This window comes from Sus scrofa, chromosome 6, assembly GCF_054392235.1.
Source record: "Sus scrofa isolate SSC_HxYL_T2T_F1_AM1 chromosome 6, Sscrofa_HxYL_maternal_Yorkshire_Landrace_v2.0, whole genome shotgun sequence".
Lineage (NCBI taxonomy): Eukaryota > Metazoa > Chordata > Mammalia > Artiodactyla > Suidae > Sus > Sus scrofa.
The window spans coordinates 97,048,702-97,070,412 of record NC_139388.1 but is presented as its reverse complement, the minus strand read 5'-3'; the positions used below and the strand labels follow the sequence as shown (position 1 = coordinate 97,070,412).

Sequence of the window (21,711 nt, the reverse complement as noted above, 5' to 3'; positions counted from 1 at the left end):
GAAAAGCAATAAAATAAAATAAAATAAAAACCGATTAATAAATGTAAATGTAAAGGTACCATTCTTATTATTTGCTATTTGCTATTCTTACTATCACTATTACCTTTATCCAACATGACTATCCATGTGTAGCCATACACATAGTAGGTTTCAGTAAATGCTTATAGAATGAATGGATAGGAGTTCCTGTTGTGGCAAAGCAGGTTACAAACCCGACGAGCATCCATGAGGACGTGGGTTCGAACCCTGGCCCTTGCTCCGTGGGTCAAGGACCCAGTGTTGCCATGAGCGGCGGTGTAGGTTGCAGACATGGCTCAGAGCCAGCGTTGCTATGGCTGTGGTATAGGCCAGCAGCTGTAGCTCCAATTCGACCCCAGCCTGGGAACATTCATATGCTGCAGGGTGAAGCCCTAAAAAAGCAAAAGAAAAATAAAAACAAATGCATGGATAGATGGATGGATTAATTAATGAACCAACCAACTCTGAGGGTTCTTAGTTCACAGATAACTGGTAACAATGGCTAAGGGCCTGGAGCGCCCAGCAGGTGCCAGGTGCTTTGTAACAGGGGATTTAACAGAATCCTCACAACAGCCCAGGGGAGTGGGCACCCTCATGCCTGTTTCACAGAGAAGGAAATCATGACTCTCAGAGGTTTAGGTGTCCAAGATCACACAGATTTTTTTCCCTCCTCTTTAATTTTTACTTTTACATGATACAAAATCACTGAAGAAAGAAAATTTGAAGAGAGGCAAAATAAAAACAAAAAGATTAACCACCTAAGATTCCACACCCAGAAATTTCCATCACTAAGCGTTTGCAGACTCTCAGGTAGACTTCTTTCATGCAAATATATTTGCAGTTTTTTTTAAGCAAAAAAAAAAAACTTGCACATTATGCATCCCCTCCACTACAAAAGAACATAGCTCTTTTTCTATGTCAATAAATCCATGCCACCTGCAGTAGCTAGTACTCTATTGCAGAACCGAATCACAATTTATTTAACCAATTTGCTGTTGGGGGATATTTAGGCTGATCCAATTTCTCACCATTTTATATGATGAATATCCTCTTTATCCATACAACTTTCTGAACCTGTCCAATTATTTCCTTAGGATAAATTCCTAGAAGTGAAATTTCTGCATCAAAGACAATACACTTATTTAGGGCTTTTCATATATACGCATTGCCAAACTGTCTCTGCGAAAAGTTGTATTAATTTACACTCCCACTGGTGGCGAATGAGATATAGGTCACTGGTATTGGGGATACACAAAACAGATCAGAAATAGAGCATTAGTCAGGAAAAGCTAGGCCCAGCTGTGGTAACAAATTAACCCCAAATCTCAATGACTTGTCACCACAAAGATTTATTTGGCCCACGCCACAGGGCTCAGTCTGGGTCAGCAAAAGGAGGGTCTCTGCTTGCACAGTGCAATTCAGGGACCTAGGCTGATGCAGAAAGGACCCCCACCTGCCATCCGGTATCTGTACCACTTGGAACGCAAGACCTCCACGAATTGGAAGAGCGAGCATCCGAGTTCCTAAGCACCTTGGCTCCTAAGTGACACAGTGTCCACCACTCATATATCATTGGCTAGAACGGTCACGCAGCCCTGTCTAACTACACAGGGGCTAGAAGGGGCGGTCTTCCACGTGTCCAGGAAAGAGAGGCAAACCTGATCGGCATAAACACTAGTAAGGCTGCTATGGATATAGGAAGGGGTAAAAGTCATAGAAGATATCCTTTGGCAAAAGAAATCTGAATTGAATCCCCTTGTGATTTGCCCTGGGTGCAATTTCACCCGCCCTGGTGACGCTTTTTCTTTTCTTTTCTTTTCTTTTTGTTGTTGTCTTTTTGCCATTTCTTGGGTTGCTTCCCTGGCATATGGAAGTTCCCAGGCTAGGGGTCTCATCGGAGCTGTAGCCACCGGCCTACGCCAGAGCCACAGCAATGTGGGATCCGAGCCACATCTGCAACCTACACCACAGCTCACGGTGGTGGGGCTTTTCTTAAGAAAGAATTGTTTTGTCCCCAAAGTAATGAAAAGGGTTGGTGAGGGGGGTGGGGTGGGGGGGCGGAGAGCCAGGCTAGTAAGGCAGACAGTGGGCTAGTGATAATGATGGTGACCAAGGAAAGGGGGGGTTAAAGGCAGACACCGAATCCTTATTCCCCTCATACCTGCAAGGCCATCCACCTCCAGCTTGTCCTGAGTGCCTCACCCAGAGCCATGGGGTCCCCAAGAAGGCTGGGGCCAGGTCCCCTCTTTCTGCAAAAGGCTATGGGAGACACAGAAGTGGGGTCCATCGGAAATTTGGCCCTTTGCAGCCCACTCAGCCCACCCCTGACTTGTCAGCAAGCGAGAGCATCACGGAGTCAGCCACCCCAATAAGTCAGATGCAAACAGGAAAGTAGGTGACAAAAGCAGTTCAAATGAGAGTTCTGGAGTGAGACTGCCTAGTCTAGTAAACTAGCTGAAACACTTACCATTTCTGTGATCTTAAGCAAATTACTTCACTTCTCTGGGCCTCTGTTTCTCTAAATCTCAATGGGAATAGTTGAAAGCAGCTACCAGGAGTTCTCTTCATGGCTCAGCAGTTAATAATCTTGACTATGATGCATGAGGATGAGGGTTCAAGCCCTGGTCTTGCTCAGCGGGTTAAGGATCTGGCATTGCCTTGAGCTATAGTATAGGTTGCAGACAAGGGTCAGATCCCATGTTGCTATGGCCAGCAGCTGTGGCTCCAATTTGACCCATAACCTGGGAACTTCCAAATGCCACAGGTACAGCCCTAAAAAGAAAAAAAAAAAAAAGAAGAAGAAGAATAGCTACCTCTTGGAGCTTAAATAAGTCAATACTCATTCCTTCATCTAGCAAGCACACGACAGACACCCATATAGAACTGGGGATACAGAGGGAACAAAACAAACTCCTTCCTTCAAGAAGTTCACACTCTCATAAGTAAACAGACAACAAATACACCACCAACAAATAACATTGTTTTTCAAGTGGTAATAAGTGCTATGAAGAAAAATTCAGCAGGGAAAGGAGAGACAGTGACAGGGATTGCTGTTTCATCCAGAGCAGGTACCTATGTAAAACGGACATTTGAGCAAAGACCTAATATGGGGTAAAAGAGGGAGTCATGTGGATATTAGGGGAGAGATGTTCAGACAAAGGAAAGGTAAGTGCAAAGGCCCTGAGGCAGGAGCCTGCCAGCAAAAAGGCCAGGGCGGCTGGGGCAAGCGAGCAAGCTAGAAGATCAAACCAGGGAGGTGCCTACAGCCAGGATGAGGATTTTATTTATTTATTTATTTATTTATTTATTTATTTATTTATCTATTTATTTATTTTCTTTGTCTTTTTGCCATTTCTTGGGCCACTCCCGAGGCATATGGAGGTTCCCAGGCTAGGGGTCAAATCGGAGCTGGAGCTGGAACCACCGGCCTACGCCAGAGCCACAGCAACATGGGGATCCAAACCGCATCTGCAACCTACATCACAGCTCACGGCAACGCCGGATCCTTAACTCACTGAGCAAGGCCAGGGATCAAACCCGCAACCTCATGGTTCCTAGTCAGATTCGTTAAACACTGAGCTATGACGGGAACTCCAGGATGAGGATTTTAAATTTCACTGCAGGTGAAAAGGAAAGTCAAGAGCTCCCCCTGTGGCACAACGGGATAGACGGTGTCTCTGCCGTGGCAGGGACGTGGATTCGATCCCCAGACCGGGACAGTGGGTTAAAGATCCAGGGTTGCCAAAGCAACTCTGGCTCCAATACAATCCCTGGCTTGGGAACTCATGCCACAGGGTGGCAAAAAAAAAAAAAAAAAAAAAAAAAAAGACAGCCACTCAAGTTTTGTGTGGTGTTTAAAACCATAAAGCCATGCCACACCAAACACCTGGTATGCAAGTGCTCAATAAATGTTGGCCGTGATGCCAGCGATCATGGTGATGACATTGATAATGACAACGATGGTGACCAAGGGAAGGTGAGGTTAAGGGCAGGAGCTGAATCGATACATACTATAGAGATGGAGCCAGGAAGCAGGGAAGATAGACAAATATAAATGTTTCCATGAAATCAATCCCCTTCCTCCGCATCCTCCCCCAAGCCCCATACCATCCTCCCCTCTAAACTCACTCCCCTAAAGCAAGCTTCAGGATGGAAGGAAAACAAAGTTATCTTCCATGCGTTAAAGGCTAGTTGTGATGAGGAATCAGTGTTGAGAGTAGAGCCGGTCTCAGCCAGGGTGGAAGTTGCTGGCAACTTCAGATTTATTTTCCTTTGCCTTCTTTAGGGGATTTGAGGTGGGGGAGAAAGAAGAGGAGGAGGGAGAGGAATGGAGGCTATAGAGACAGAGAGGCCAGCAGGGGTGAGCAGTGGTCTGGGGGCCCAGGAGACTGGCACTCTCCGGTCACTTCGAGAGTACGCAGACACAATGCGGGTGAAGGCTGTGTGACCTTGTCCAAGGTCATCCCAGGGATCTGAGCAGTCTTCTCCCCACCCGCTACCCCAGCTGTCGATGTGTTTTGGGCAAGGACTTTTCCTTCCATCCACTCCTCCCCAGTATCTAGATGGAGAGCAGACTGGGGGAGGGGGAAGGGTGTCTTCCCTAATGCTGGTTCCTGCCCCTCCTCCTTCTCTGGAAGCTGCGCGCTCAGACATACACACCACGAAACCCACACAGATACACTTCCACCTGAGAGACCGAAGAATCTGCTAGTGAAGAGTTTAAACCTTCTGAAGCCAGACTGCCTGGGTTCAAATCCCAACTCAGCCTCTCACTGCTGTGTGACCTTGGGTTAGTGACTTTGCCTCTCTGAGCCTCAGTTCCCTCATCCTGGATTGTTGTGAGGGTTAAAGGAGTTAATCTGTAGAGCAGCACCTAGAACTGTATGCAGCACATAATAAGAAGTGTGAGCTACTACTACCACATGTACTCACACAGGCTAGAGAAGGGGAGTGAACACATGACACAGTGCACCTGCACATCCCCAAAGCAGGAAGGCTGGGGGAGGTTCCTCTCAGGCCCAGCAGCAATTATCCCAACAGCCTGGGGACACTCAGCCACAGCGCAAACTCTCCCACTGCCCCTCCAACCGCACCACTGCCCAAATCCCCACCCCTACCCCAGGGCTTGCCCAGCCAGCTCTCCTTCCACTGCCAGAATGGCTCCAGCCCAGCCCCCACACAGGGTGAAGCAGCAAGGGCCAGGAGGGGGTGGGGGTTCCTCTCAGAAACCCCTAGGACTTGAGACCCTTGATCAAACCCTCCTCCATCCTTCCTACAGCACCCGACTTGGCTTCTCAGTTCCCCATGGCAACCCTCTCACCTGTCTGCTCAAAAGCCACCAGGGGCCCCCCAGAGATGAGGGCACACAGGCCAAAATCTTTAACCTGGTATGGAAGGCTTCAGCGCTGATCCCCACCTTCCTGGCCAGCATCTGTGTCTCAGTACACATCATCACTGCCCGTGGAGCCCAGCACCCACCAGCGCTCCCCACCTCCTGTACCATCTGCCCAGAGTCACCTGTCATGTCTCCTCCCACCTTGACCTAACCCATCCCTTAAAGTCAGGTTCAAAATCGTCTCCCTCTATGCAGCTTTCTGTAAACGCCACAGGCAGAAATCGACTTCAGATTCTCCATCCCTTCAGCGCCACCTCCGTGCTCCACGCACTCAGGCGCAGCCTCCTCAGCCCACTGTCTGTCCTGTGTCTGTGATTCTTCGAGGACAGAGACCTGGTTCCCTTCATCCCAGGACATCCAGCTGGCAGCAGAGAAAAGGTCTAGAATCATCATTATTAACTATTCATATGAGGAAGGGAAGAAGGAGGAAATAGGTGGAAAGAAGACAGATCTGGATATGGTCAGACCATTGCCTGAGCCTCAAGAGTCATAACTCACATTTACTGAGAATTTACCTGCCAGGCCCTGTTCGAACTGCCAGTCCCATGAAGTGAGTACATTCTCGCCTCCATACAGAGGAGGATTCTGAGGCACAGAGAGAGCAGAATTCACACAGCTAGGGAAAGAGAGAGAAAACTGAAAAAGGGAATCTTGGAGTTCCCATTGTGGTGCAGTGGAAACGAGTCCAACTAGGAACCAGGAGGTTGCAGGTTCAATCCCTGCCCTCGCTCAGTGGGTTAAGGATCCGGCATCGCCAGGAGCTGTGGTGTGGCTTGCAGATGCCACTCGGATCCCATGTTGCTGTGGCTGTGGCACAGGCTGGCAGCTACAGCTCTGATTAGACCCCCTAACCTGGGAACCTCCACATGCTGCGGGCACGTCCCTAAAAAGAAAAAATAAAAATAAGCAGGGAATCTGGCTGGAGCCTGTGCTTTTATCATCACATTTGATTGCCTCTGGAAAGTCAGATTTCTTTTAAAAAGTTAGAGAGCTGAGATCTCCCCCGAACCTTGGGCACCAGGTCAGCTCACTTGGGGAGTCACTCTGGGCTGAGCTGGTCCCCCAGAAGGATGCACGGATGAATGAGGGGCCTGACCGCAGACGTGGACATGGATGCTAGAAACTAGAGGCTTGCAGTTCTCTTCCTCGTCAGCATCACCAAGCCCGCTGCACATCTGCTACCTGGCATAGACTCAGACCTCGCCTAGACCATGGAGGGTGCTGGGGGCTTCAGAAGAGGCGAGCAGATAGAGTGCGATAGGGCCCTAAAGTCAGTGCTCATGGCCCTGGGGGCTGTCAGCCAGGACAAGCCAAATCCAAACAAGGATATAGCCAAGGCTGTAAACCTGGCGGGGAGGAGGGGGGAACTGCAGAACAAAGGCTTCCCTTCAGAAGCTTTTGAGATAGACAGCTGGGCCGGTGAAGCCACCTCTGCCACCTGGCTGGGAGTAGGGAAGGTTCCCTCCTAACGTGCAGGTACCAGGACACAGCTAAAAAAATCCCCTGCTGAAGTGAGCCAGCCATCATCTCATCCTCCCATCACTGGGCCAGGGATGCAACTTGAGCGTTGACGGAAGAAGAGCAGAGACTAAAATAAGCAGTCATAGATGTTCCCACGGAGCCCTGTGAGGGCCTGGAAGAGAGAGAAGTTAATCCTGCAAATCCTTAGCAGACTCCAGGGTGGTTCATCAAAGAGCTAGATGGTGAGGACACAGAGAATGTGTGATCACATCTCAATTGGTGACCCCAGCTATTTTGGAAACCCAACCATCAGGGAAGCCTACAATCTCTGGGTATGTGGATTGCAGAGAGCTTTTTACATGAAACCTCATGCTCTCCTGTGGGAACTGGATTCACAAAGCAGAGGTTATGGAGAAAGGGGACCTTTGGTAACGGTCTAGCGAAGTGCCCTGTGCTTGGGTCAGCACCCGTGGCCATGGCTTGGATACAGCCAGAAAAATTACCCTGATTCTACCTCCAGGGGAGAAAAAAGGATGCAGAGAACACCGATGCAAATTGGCAGTGGTCTAAGAATCACTGTTGGCTGTGACTGCCATGTCCCAGGCAGGACCGCCACCAGAGGACTCATAGAAGCCCCAACAGTCGCATCATCCAAGGCAGTGGGTTGAACTGTGGCCCCCCAAAGGTATGTCCACCTGGATCCTCAAGATATGACCTGTTGAAATAAGGGTCTTTGCAGACAGAACTAAGGTAAGGATCTCAAGATGAGACCCTCCCAGACTGGCGGGCCCTAAATCCAATGACATGTGTCCTCAGAAGAGAATGACAGAGCGAAGAAATGGATACATTTGATGACTGTGTCCGGTATCTACTGTCACATCACAAAGTACCCCCAAACCTAGTGGTTAAAATGACTGCTTCTGTCATTCTGTGGGCCAGAAACTCAGTCAGGAGTCAGGTGGTCTTTCTGCTCTGTGTGCGATCAGCTGGGGTCCCCTACTGGCTGCATTCAGCTGGCAAGTGGATCAGGCTGGAAAGTTCAAGATCACACTCACGTGCCTGCACCCCATGCAGCTAGCTTGGGCTTCCTCACAATGTGGTGGTCTCGGGGCAGTCGGACTTCACACAGCAGCCTGCTACCAAGAGGCAATATTATAAGCAGTATTATCAGTGAAAGTTGCAGATCCCTTTAAGATTGAGCCTTGGGAGTTAGACAGTCTCGCTTCTGATGTTGATAAAAGCTGCCAAGAGCCAGCTTAAATTAGAGGAGACAGAAAACGTACTTCAACTCTCAGTGGGAGGAGAAGCAAAGAATGTGGGATGTGACCATCTCCAACCACCATAGAGACCAGGACACTTGATGGAGACTTTTTTTTTTTCCTGCATTTTAGGGCCACACCTGTGGCACATGGAAGTTCCCAGGTTAGGGGTCGAATGGGAGCTACAGCTGCCGGCCTACCCCACAGCTACAGCAACGTGGGATCCAAGCCACATCTGCAACCTACGCCACAGCACACGGCCACGCCAGATCCTTAACCCACTGAGTGAGGTCACGGATTGAACCCACATCCTCAGGGATACTAGTCAGGTTTGTCACCCCTTAGGCACAACAGGAACTCCATGGGGCCATCTTCTAAGTCCTGAGTGGTTGTTCAAAGCCTCAGTCAGGGCTGTGGCAAGAAAGAGACTGCTCATTCAAAGGGCTCCAAGAGAAGGTTTAACGACTGGACGGTTTGCAGGGGTGTGTGCACGGTTAAAGGGACCACCAGGCTGCCACCCACAGAATTCTCTCATTGGTCAGACCCACAGGAAGCCAGAGAGGCTGGGCAGGTGACGCCTTCAGAGCGGTTCTGCCTCCTGGGGGACTGAGAACCGTGGAGGGGGTGGAGGCAGGGTGGGGGATGGGTGAACACCAGCAGGATCTGGAGAACCTCTTGATGGAGCCTTTCTAGGCTCATGCACGCTTGCGTAGAAAGGCGTGGCCCTACTGTGTGCACTTTCTGTATGTTGTTGCCTCCTCCTGAGTTTTCCCAGACGGGAGGCTGAGGCAGGGCAGGGATGGGCTGGCCGGGGCTGGGTCAGGCTGGGGGCTGAGAGGTAAAGGAGTGGAGGGGTCTGCCCAGGGCTGCAGGGGTCACCAGCAAGGCCTGAGACTGGGGAAGCTTCTGACCCTGGTGGCTGGAAGAGAGGGAGGCATATCCCGGCAGCCCTGTGCCCCACCCGCACTCCTCTGATGGGCCCCTGCCCCCTCCACCCCCCATTCTAGGACTCAGGACAGGGCCCCCCCACCCCTGCCTCCCTCCTCCCCCCCAACCCGGGCCAGGCCCCACCCTCACTGTCTTAATGAAGTTCCCTGCCTGACACCTCCTAATTCCCCAATGATTAACTTCCCGCGGATTAGAACCAGGACAGCTATTTAATTAACACGCATGTCTGAGATTACTCAGGACTCATTAAGACTCCATGATTGACTTGTTAACGTGCAGGAATTCAATTACTTGCCTGGCACTGAACTCCTGGCCAGGGCGGTGGGGGCGGGCAGTTGCAGGGGCTACCATGCCCAACCCAAGAGCGCTAGTCCAAGGGAGGAGACAGGCCTGTCCCAGAAGAGCCCCAGCTTGAGGAGAGGAAACATAACTTGACCCCCGGGGAGCCCCCGTCTGAGCAGGAAATCCCAACCCCTGTCCCCAGAGAGCTCCAGTCCAAGAGGGAAGAGACAGCCGCAAACTTTGAGCATCTCCCAGCGTGAGAGGAGACCTACATGGCTGAGCCCCAGGGGGCTTCCTGAGAGGGAAGACCCAACGCAAGTCCCCAGAGGCCCCTGGTCTGGAGAGGCACGACCTGTGGGTACCCCTATCTTGAGGGATAAGGCAGTCAGAGTAGGGCAGCCACGACCCTGTTTTGGGGGAGCCTCTGGGGAGGGGAAATCTACACATCCACCATTGGAGACCCTGGTCTGAAGGGGGAGATGGCACCAAGGCCATGGGGAGCCTGGTTTGAGGCAGGATACATGGTCCCTTCCCAGGAGAGCCCCCCATCCACAAAGGGAGACAGGCCAGGGTCTCCCCAGGAGAGACCCAGAAACGCCAAGAGACAGAGCAGCCACAGGGTCGGGGAGGGGTGCGTCTGCAGCCATCCTCCCCCAGGAGGGATCGGGAAACCTGTATTTACTGAGAGGCTAATGGCAAGGGGCAGGCAGTGCCGGGGGAAGACAGAGACCCAGCCCCAGGTTCCCTCTCTCCAAGCCTGGCAGCCCCATTTCAGCTGACACTGGGATCCTCAAGGATGGGGCTCTACAGCCCAGCGCCACCCTGCCCAGCCTAGGACCTGAACTGGCCCACTGGCGAAGCGCTAGCGGAGGAAACTGAGGGGAGCCCGGACGGCCAGGGGCACTGAAGTCTGGCAAACGAGGCTGGAATGGCTGCAATAATAATGATGGTCCTTTACAGAGCGCCTCCTGGCATTTTCCACGCATCATCTCAGTTAATCTTCCCACTTTACACATGTGAAGACTGAGGCCAGAGGGGTTGAGTAATTTGTCTAAGGTAACACAGCAGGAAGGGGTGGAACTTGGCTGAAATTCGAGAGGCCCACCTCTGCATCTCTGCCCTCCATCATTATCCTTCCTAACACTTCAACCAAGTCCTCATAAGCTGCACGGTGAGCCGGCTCAAACCTGCTGCTGCAGTTCCTGCAAATTAACCCTCCCCAAAACCACATTAAGGATATTCACAAGGTCCAGGAAGCATGGGTCCCCTCTGGGAGCTGGTGAAGAAGAGAACCCACGAAGGAGCCTGGGCCACCGGCAGCCATGCAGGGGCAGAAGTCTGGTGCCCATCCCTAGCAAACTCCTCAGCACACCCCTCAGCAGACCCGATGTGATAACCCCTGCAGCAGCGGAGCAGAGAAGCCCTGGAAGCCAGCAGACCTGGGCCCCACCTCCTACCAGCTCTGTGGCCTCAGGCATGTTGCCTCACCTCTCAGAGACTGCTTCCCTACCTATAAGCCGGAGGTGGTGACAGCACCTGCCTTATAAGGGTATTTGGGGGAGTAAACGACACAATGCATGGAGAGTCCACAGCCATAGCTGGCAGGTGGAGAGTGTTCTCTGTGGTTTGTGGTCATTTGTGAACATTACAGAAAAAAAAGAGAAGCCACCAGGAGCCAACAATGGTCCCTTTAAAATTTTATGTCCAGGAGAGGTCCCATCCTGGCTCAGCGGTAATGAACCCGACTAGCATCCATGGGGACTCAGGTTCCATCCCTGGGCTCACTCAGTGGGTCAAGGATCCAGCATTGCCATGAGCTGTGCTGTGGGTCGCAGATGCGGCTTGGATCCTACGCTAGTGTAGACCCGCAGCTACAGCTCTGATTCAACCCCTAGCCTGGGAACTTCTATATGCCATGGGCGTGGCCCTAAAAAGATTAATTAATTAATTAATTAATTAAAATTAAAAATAAAAATTTGTGTCTAGGAATTCCCATTCAGCAACATAGTGTCCATAAGGATGCAGATTCGATCCCTGGCCTCGCTCAGTGGGTTAAAGACCTGGCATTGCTATGAGCTTCAGCACAGGTTACAGTCAAGGCTCGGATCTGGTGTTGCTGTGGCTGTGGTGTAGACCGGCAGCTACAACTCCAATTCGACCCCTAGCCTGGGAACTTCCATATGCTGCAGATGTGGCCATAAAAATAATTTAAAAATTTATGTCCAGAAGTTCCTGATGTGTCACAGTGGATTAAGAATCTAACTGCAGCAGCTCAGGTCACTGCAGAGGTGCAGGTTCGATCCCTGGTCCAGCTCAGTGGGTTAAAAGATCCAGAATTGCCACAACTGCAGTGTGGGTCGCAGCTGCAACTTGGATTCAACCCCTGGCCTGGAAACGTAGAACTTCCAGAGGCCACGGGTGCTGCCATTAAAAAAAAAGTTATGTCCTGCAAACCTCCACGTGCAACAGCAGTTCTGGGATGAGGCACGCAAGAATGAACACTTCAGATATTTCAGAAACGCATTTGATACTGTCCTAGGAGAAGCACTTTGATTTCTGTAAAATGCGGGCTGGCTAAAATACTGTGCTATGTTGATCGAAGCTGTGCTGGGTGTTGATTAAAGCATTTGGAGGCCATGTCAATGGACGGGGTCATTTCAAATACATCTAAAGATGACAAGATGTCATAAAGCTTGCAAAGGCCAACAGAAGAATGTCAGATGACTCCTAAGGTTCAAAACCGTGCATTCGGACCAAGAAGACAAAGTGTAACAGGCAAAAGTAAAGGATCTGCTCTTTGAAAACAGATAGGAAAAGAGTTTCGCTGTGTGCGGTTCAGCAAACAAAGCAGTAAATATAAAGAGGGGAGGGGAGGAATGTGTGTGTGTGTGTGTGTGTGTGTGTGTGTGTGTGTGTGTGTGTGTGTGTCCTTACAGAGCTTTAAATATCCTTTAAAATAGTCTGATACTATCTTAAAAGATCTTGAATAGCCTTATATATCTTAAAACATCTCTGGAAACATACATAAACAATTAATCACCTTTTTCAGAAAGCAAAGGCGAGAGGGCAGGGGTGTGCAGGGAGGACGTTTTCCTTGAATAGTATCCTTTTATAATTTTTAAAATTTTGAATCCTGTGAATGTATTGTCTCTTCAAAAATTAAATTAAAGAATGTTAATACTGCTTATCTCTGGTTGCTGGGGTGATAGGTAGTTTTACTTCCCTCTTTGTATTTTCCTGTATTGTCTGGATTTTTCTAATGGCCATGTATTACATTCTTAAATCAAGAAAAATAATAGAGTTATTAACATTTTCTTTAAAAGTCTGCCTCACTTGTATAGGCCAAGAACCTGGTTGGGCCACAACTCAGATGACAAAAGAAATTCCGGAGGCCTGCTGTTTCGGGGAAACCATTTAGAAATGGGAGCAGGCTTGCTGACTGGCCACAGAGAGCAGAAGAAGGAAGCAGGGCAGCAGCCAGAAAGAACTTCCTACCAAGGAACCTCTGGGAGGAAATGAGCTCGCCATCACTGGAGGTAGGCAAACAAAATCTTACAAGTTTAGGTACCATCTTTTAAGCCATCAGTGCTAAACAGGGAGCCCACCTCAAGGGTTTCGGCCTGGCTCACAGCCTCTGGCTGCCTGGACCCACCATTCCTGACAGGTACAGCACCACTCATAACGGGCCGAATATAAGCCTCAATACTAGGCACGAATAAATGACCACAAAACAGCTAATTTTTTTTTTTTTTTTTTTTTTTTGTCTTTTTCCCTTTTCTTGAGCCGCTCCCGCGGCATACAGAGGTTCCCAGGCTAGGGGTTGAATCGGAGCTGTAGCCACCGGCCTTCGCCAGAGCCACAGCAACTCGGGATCCGAGCCGCGTCTGCAACCTACACCACAGCTCACGGCAACGCCGGATCGTTAACCCACTGAGCAAGGGCAGGGACCGAACCCCCAACCTCATGGTTCCTAGTTGGATTCGTTAACCACTGCGCCACAACAGGAACTCCAAAACAGCTAATATTTATTGAGCACTTCCTGTGTCAGGCACGACCCTCAGCACTTTGGGAGATAAACTGCTTTCTTTTTTTTTTTTTTAGGGCCGCACCCACAGCATATGGCCAGGGATGGAAGCTGCGTCCTCATGGATACCAGTCAGATTCATTTCCACTGAGCCACGGGGGGGTGGGGGGGGGAGGTCCAGATTAACTGGTTGATTATCAGAACCACTCTCTGAAGTAGGTACAGTTATTATCCCCATTTTACAGATGAGGAAACTGAAGCAGGGCTGGTTCAAGGTGTTTTCTAGAAAGAACGCTGTTCTAGAGAATTCCTCTCTCCCAGTGTTGTGGGCTGAACCGTGGTCCCCCTTCCTCAATTTCCATGTTGAAGCACTCGCTAACTCCCAGTATCACAGGATGTGATCGTATTTGGAGATCGGGTCTTTAAGGAGGCCAAATGAGGTCCTTAGGAATGTCCTGAGAAGAGAAGATGAGGACAGAGGCCCACACAGAGGGAAGACCACATGAGGACGCAGGGAGAAGACGGCCACCTACAAGCCAAGGAGAGAGGCCTCAGAGGAAATCCAGCCTGCCGACACCTGGAGCTCAGACTTCTAGCCTCCAGAACTGGGAGAAATGAATTCCTGCTAAGCCCTCCAATCTGTGGTACTTTTGTTATGGCAGCAGCCCTAACAACCTGACACACTGGTTCGTTATGAACGGATATCTGGGGTTTAGCCTCTGTCGATTATGGGGGTGGAGTGGGGGCTAGTGTGCAAGGGTGAGTGAGTGTGTCGATGGAACAGGGCCAGAATCTGACTAGCATCCATGAGGACACAGGTTCGATCCTTAGCCTCGCTCAGTGGGTTAAGGATCAGGCATTGCCATGAGCTGTGGTGTCGGTCGCAGACACGGCTCGGATCCCATGTTGCTGTGGCTCTGGTGTAGGCCGGAAGCTGCAGCTCTGATTCGACCCCAAGCCAGGGAACCTCCATATGCTGCGGGTGCAGCCCTAAAAAGACCAAAAAAAAAGCCTCTCATCCAACTCACTGGCCAGAGCCTTGAGCAGCACCCTGGCTGTATGGAAGCTGTTACTCCCTTAACTCTCCCCAGTGGGATGAGGTGGAAGGGGGACCTCGCTGGGATCATAGCTGGTAAGTTACCAAGGCCTGTGCAAAACTTGCTCTTTAGCCTCCAATATGCATGCCCACCTGTGTGCATAGAACCAGATGTGCATTCACTGTGTGCAAGCTGAAGGGTGCCTGGGGCTTTTGCCCAGGGACACTTGACACTCTCTTGAGGAGTTTCCCAATCTCAGAGGAAATGTCCCTACCCTCAAGGGAGCCCCTATCAGAGAGGGAGGCAGTGCAGTGCCCTCCGGAGCTCCAGCCTGAGGAGGGAGATGTAGCCCACCTCAGAGAACTAAGTGTGAGAGGGGAGACATAGCCTGTCCTCAGGGAGACCCCAGTCTGAGGGGGAGACATGGCCTGTCCTCAGGAGCCCAGTCTGAGGGGGGAGACATGGCCTGTCCTCAGGGAAACCCCAGTCTGAGGGGGAGACATGGCCTGTCCTCAGGGAGCCAGGTCTGGGTGCACCACAGGGGGGGACTGAACATATTTAGTAGGGACATGGAGCCCTTTTCTGGGGTGCTCCATTCTGACAAGAATGACAGGACAGACACGAAGCACAGAGCCCTGGCAGATCACCTCTGCCCTTCCCCCTTCAAACAGGCCGTGGAAATGGGGTTTCCTGTCCTCCCTGTCCGTGGGCCAGAATGAGCGGCGTCTGCCCGGGGGCCCCCGCAGAGGGAGAGCCAGGCAGGGCGGCGGGAGCGGGGGACAGGCTGTCACTCAGCCGCCGCAGCTCCCCGGGGAACATTTCACAACTTCACCTATTCCGCGTCGCCTGCTTGACGGAGCATCCAAAGCAATTCCAGGACTATATTTCATTGTCACATTTATTTGCAAGGGGTGTCAGTCAGGCCCAGAAGCCAGCTGCCCTGCTGCTCCTCTCTCTTGGTTACACACACACGGAGGCACACGCCTCCTGAGCACAAACTCACACCTCGAGACACAGCGAGAACTCCCAGGAACACAACATCACACACACGTCATGGACACACACACCTGGGGTCCACGGATCAGGGCCACCACGTGACCCAGGACGCACCATTCATGTCCCTGTTGCTCTCATATATGGTCATTTATACACACACACAGCAAGGCTCACAGGCTAGTGTCCTTGGTGTACATAGGCCTGTGCACGCGCACACACACACACACGCACGCACTCTGAGTCACACACAGACACCCAGAGAGCCAAGAGCACTACAACCAGGCCCTTCCCAGGCAGGCGAGCAGGTGACCCACCACACTCCCAGCCCCCTGGAGCCCCCAAATCAAGGGACAGGGAGGGGAGAAGAACAGGAAGCTCCAAAGTCCCCCTCGTTTCCCCTGAGTTTTGAGAGCTACTCACACACACACACACACACACACACACACACACACACACACACACACAGCAGGAATCTCTTCAGCTGCCGAGTTGAAGCCCAGCCATTAGCACTAATTACCACACTTGTTGGGAGAGGGATTTAATTAACTCTCTGCTGGGGCTCGAAGGGGAGCCAGGCCCCAGAGCACGCTTGCTGAGGCTGAGCCCCCCTCTTCCCTCCCTCATGTGGCTTTTTGGGTGTGGGGGAAGAGTCTCCAGGGAGGGAGTGGAAGGGGTCACATGTCTGGACACCTGAATATATACTGGCCCCTAGGAGACAGGTTCAGATGTGCGTGTGTGTCCGCAGACATGCTTGGAAGCATCCTGACACACAGGGGACCCCACATCCAAAAACAGAAGGTAGAAGTTCCCGAAATGGCTCAGCAGTTAGCGAACCCGACTAGTATCCATGGACGTGGGTTCCATCCCTGGCCTTGCTCAGCGGATTAGGGATCCAGGGTTGCCATGAGCTGCAGTGTAGGTCGCAGGCATGGCTCGGATCTGGTGTTGCTGTGGCTGTGGCGTAGGCTGGCTCCAATTCGACCCCTAGCCTGGGAACCTCCATATGCTGCAGGTGTGGCCCTAAAAAGACAATAAACAAATAAACAAACAGTAGATGATAGATTGACTGACAGACAAATAGATGATGGATATTCAGATAGGCAAAAGACAGACAGACAGACAGACAGACACAGGACAGATGCAGATGTGTAGATGAGTAAATAGACAATGGATAGATGGATAAATAGATGAAAGATGGATGGCAGATGAGTGGGTGGGTGGAGGGAGGGAGGAGGGAGAGAGGGATGGGAGTGGGCAGGTGGGTGGTGGAGGGACAGAGAAATGACCGCATGCAGTCACCTGCAGTCAAGGACAGAGGGAACGCACCCAGGGACACATGCGGTCACACACACGCTCACCACACACAGTCTCTCTCTCTCCCACTTCTTCCCTTTGTCCTGCCGACGAAAAACGGCTTCCAGCTTGGTGGGTGAGAAGTGGATTTGAGTGGTTCTGCCATTTTCTAGGTAAGTGAACATGGACACATTTCTTAAGCTCTCTGGACCTGTTCTTCTCAGACGCGTCGGTGTGAGGAATAAAGAAGATGAAAAGGCCTGCGAATCCACGGAAAGTGCTTGGAAGGAAACCTGGGACAGTGAAGGCTTAGCGCACACTAGCCATCAGCACCGAAGTGGGTATTTCTCCCACAGGAACAGTCTGGGGGCCCCAGAAATATTCAGAAGAGGTCCACGTCCCCAGGGAAGGAAGTTGAGGACCTGCGGCCCTCTCTGAGAGTGTCCCCCACCTAGACACCCAGGAGACCAGGTCCTGGACAGAGCCCGCCCTCCACCCCTGAATATATACTGGCCCCTAGGAGACAGGTTTTGAGAGCTACAGGGAGGCACGGGGTCCTGTGGGGCCACAGTCAGGCAGAGAGTCCACGCAGGCCAAGCTGGGCTGAGCCAGGCCCTAGCCACCTGCCAGGAAGAACCGGCCTCCAGGGCTTCGGCGCTCTAGTCCCAAACAATGATATATATTTTCAATTTTCTCCAAGATTATATTTTTTTTCCTCCAGACGTTCATCTTGTGCTTTTTGACCAGGATAAACCGAAAAATAATAGAATCCAGATGGGAAAGAGATAGTCATTCGTCCTGCACAGATTGCAGTGCTATCAGCCCCCACCCCCAGGGGCTGCTGGGGACTGAGTGGTCAGGCCGGAGCAGGACGCTGGATCGGGCGGGGGCGGCTTGCAGCCTCCAGGACATTGCTGGCTCCCCTGGTGGCCTCCTCACAGCCTGGTGGCATGAAAGAGGCGGGGGGTGGAACTGGGACCCTAGGGTGTGACCTTATCTGACTCACACACCTCTCAGAGATTCATTTTCCTCATCTGCAAAATGGGGGTGATAATTCCTCAGCTGTCACCCAAAGAGAGAGTGGGAAATTTAAATGAGCTGCCCAGGATTTGCCTGCGGTCTGCCATAGCTCATGCTTCCCAAGTTGCCATTTCTCTTCCTCTTCCTGAATACACTCACTTTTGTTGGCAAAGATAGATAGATAAATAAATAGGGAGTTTCCACTGTGGCTCAGCAGGTTAAGAACCCAACTAGTATCCATGAGGATATGGGTTCCATCCCTGGCCTCGCTCAGTGGGTTAAGGATACGGCATTGCTGTGATCCACGGTGTAGGTTGCAGATGCGGCTCGGATCTGATGTTGCTATGGCTGCGGCGTAGGCCGGCAGCCACAGCTCTGATTTGACCCCTAGCCTGAGAACTTCCATACACGGCAGGTAAGACCCTAAAAATAAATATATAAATAAGCGAGCTGCCCATGGAAGGGTTTGGGGAGATGTGACCCCACCCACGGAGGCAGCACCTGTATCTTCTCCCACCCACACTCCCAGGGCTCTGGGCCTCAGGGCTGGGTCTGACAAATGGGCCTCCTTATCTCTTCTGCAATCTGCCCTGTCAAGTCCCCCCCAACCCTGGCACACCCCATCCCTGGCCCCCTCAACCTCCACTGGACAGATTTCCGTAACTCCAGCCCCTTGTCTAGCTCAGAAAGCCTGCTAAGATGGTCCCCCTTGTTCTGAAAGACCATCAAAGAAGGCAAAACTTTGCCTTGACTTGATGAGTCTTGAGAGTCTCTATTACCTCCCACTCCTTTGGGAAGTCCTACCCAGTGTCTAATTGGAATCTCCTTTGCTGCAACATACTCGCTTACTCTTATTGCTGTGTCAACAGAATCAAAGCCTAGTCGATCAAGGTCTATCATTTTCTGCCAGACAACATCTTGCTTTTCCAAGGTTCCATTCATGGTGACGAGGCTGACTAATGAATGAAAAAGACATTGGAGGAGTTTGCTGTTGGCCTAGTGGTTAAGGATTTGGTATTATCACTGCTGTGGCATAGGTCCAATCCAGGCCCTGGAATTCCACATGCTGAGGGTGTGGCCCCCAAAAACAAAACAAACAAATAAATAAAGGAAGGAAATGAAGCAAAAAGAAAAAAAATGTTTGGAGTTCCCATCATGGCTCAGTGGTGATCGAATCCAACTAGGAACCATGAGGTTGCGGGTTCGGTCCCTGCCCTTGCTCAGTGGGTTAGGGATCCAGCGTTGCCATGAGTTGTGGTGTAGGTTGCAGACTCGGCTTGGATCCCCGAATTGCTGTGGCTCTGGTGTAGGCCGGTGGCAACAGCTCCGATTCGACCTCTAGCCTGGGAACCTCCATATGCCGCAGGAGCGGCCCAAGAAATGGCAAAAAGACAAAAAAAAAAAAAAAAAATGTTTTAAAAAGACACTGGCGTTGAGAGTTCAAGTACCAGCTCAGTCACTTACTGGTTGTGTGACCTTAGGCAAGTTACCTAACTTCTCTGGGCCCTGATCTCCGTAGGGCTCAGCATCATGCCTTGCCTGCCTCCAAGGATGCTATGGAAAAATGCAGAATCCCTGGTAAACTGAAATAAGCCCTGAGGACATGAGAGATGCCAGCTTCCGGGGACCAGGCCCCTCCTTCCTCAGCCCCCAGCTCCAGCCTCCCTACCAAGGGTGAGACTTTATCTCCCTGGAGCAGGAGGGAGGTGATTTGAAGGAGAGGAGCAGCGCAGCTCCCTCTTGCCCAGAGTAATTGCTGGTAATCCTGCAGCCGGCCTATCGCCTCACTCCCAGCTGTGGGGAAGCTGGGGCTTCATCATCTGTCATTAACCGGGGCTCCTCTGGCGGCTCAATTGTAGAACATGATTTTAATAACCCTGGCAGGAGGGGATCATTTTTCTCTTGTCACTTAACACCCATTCTTTTGGAGAGAGACAGAGACACGAAGAGAGAGAAAGACAGGCTGACGGAGGAGCAGAGACAGAGTGAACGGGAGAACGGAGGGCAGAAAATCGGGAGGGAGAAGCATCCAGAGAGCTGAGAACAGAAACGAGGCCGGGAGAGGGAGAAGGATGGCAGGGAGAAGCAGGTGAGGGAGCAGGGGACTGGGAGGGCACCCCTTCTGCCCTAGGGTCCCTGTGGCTGCTCCCTGGCCTGACTCCCACCCTCTGCACCCACAGCAGAATAAGACACCCCAACCAGGAAGGCCCAGGCTGCTCAGCCTAGGGCCTCACGTGGTTGGACAAAGGGCTCCAGCGTTGGGGTGGAGGAGAATGAAAGGAGGGTCCCCAATGTAGGGCCCTTTGCCTGAGATCAATAAGTCCTCCAGGACATGGCTACGGTCCAGTGCAGGGGGTAAGAACACAAGCGTGGGTCAGACAGATGCCAGGCTGCAGACCCAGCTCAGCCACTTGCCAGCAGAGTGGTCTTTCCTGACCTTGATGTTCTCATCTGTACAGTGGGTACCTACTTCACACACCTGTGTGATGAATGTATGAGCTGAAGTGTGTGCCACACCCCACACAGTGCATGGCACATAGAAATAGGCAGGAAAGGAGTTCCCTCCGTGGCTCAGTGGTGAACGAACCCGACTAGGATCCATGAGTTTGCGGGTTTGATTCCTGCCCTTGCCCAGTGGGCTGAGGATCCAGTGTTGCCATGAGCTGTGGTGTAGGTGGCAGAAGATGCAGCTTGGATCCCATGTTGCTGTGGCTGTGGCCTAGGCCGGCAGCTGTAGTTCTGATTCAACCCCTAGCCTGGCAACTTCCATATGCCGCGGGGGGCAACCCTAAAAAGCAAAAAAAAAAAAAAAAAAAGAAAGAAAGAAAGAAGGAAGGAAGGAAATGGGCGGGAAATGAAACACTCAGGCACAGAGAACAGGCAGCCTGGGCAGCCAAGCGTCTCTCAGGATGGCAAGGAACTGGAGTAAGGGGCATGATGTGACCTTGTCCTCAGATTTCTCAAGGCCTGGCTCTGCCAGCCCTGGGTGACATCCCACTCCACCAGAAGCCACAGCAGAGGCAGGAAAAGAGCCATAAAGAGCCCTTGGCAGGATTCATGGCACCCTCCCGGGCTGCAGCCCTGCCCCCAGCATGGGCAGAGCAGAATTTCCAGAGCAAGACGCGCCGGTAGGCAAAGCTGGGGGCACAGCGCCATCTGCTGACCATTGTGGGAAAGACACAGGCGACCCACGAGAGAAAGGACTTCTGCAGTCTTTGCGGTGGCCTTGGGTCTCAGGCAAGAGGGAATGCAGTCCCTGACTTGGAGGAGCCACCGTCTGGTTGATGTGAAGATGCTGAAAGCAGACTCTTCCGTGAAGTAGGCTTAGGAGGCACGCTGGGCAGGTCTAGGGATCATAGTGTACAGCTGGGATTCTGGACTCCATCGTGACCACTATTTACACGGTGAGACTCAATTTCCCCAAGGGCCAGGCAGGTGGATGAGGTTATTCCCAGCTTTCCAGTGCCCCTCCCCACCCCGTGCCCCATGCCTCTGTGTTGCTCTATCTGTGAAATGGGATGAGGAGGGAGAACCCAGGTCTGTAACCTGAGCTTAGGGCTTGCAGCCCTACAGTGCCACTTCTGACTTCTGCTTTCTCATGTCCAGGAGGAAGCCATGCCATTCTGAGATCTGCTGGTAATTCCTCTTTCCCAGGAATGGCAGGCAAGTCCAGCAGCGAACTCGGGAGCTGGGCAGGAAGAGGGGGGTCACTAATGTCCATCAGCCCAGGATTGGAGCAGAGGTGGGAGGAACAGACCAGCATCTCCTCAGGCTAGGAAGCAAAGGCTCTCAGCCGATGGACCAGCAGGTCTGGTCTTTGTGACCAAGGAGCCCGGGTCGCAGTGTCCCGGGACCCTGGAGACGCTGGTGCTGGATTTCCTAGACCCCATCCAGCCATCAGACCATGGGGAGTCTTTGCAAGGCTTGGGGTCTGGTAGTGAAAGCCTCTAGCTGTCCCAAAGCTGCAGGGACATGAGC

The 21,711-nt window shown here is 51.8% G+C and overlaps 1 long non-coding RNA gene across 8 annotated transcripts in view; it reads right to left on the bottom strand.

Annotated features, from left to right (window-relative positions):
* The window catches only part of LOC102167570 (uncharacterized), a 238,898-nt gene that overhangs the window by 175,546 nt on the left and 41,641 nt on the right, over window positions 1–21,711 (bottom strand). The gene's annotated exons all lie outside the window — the stretch shown is intronic.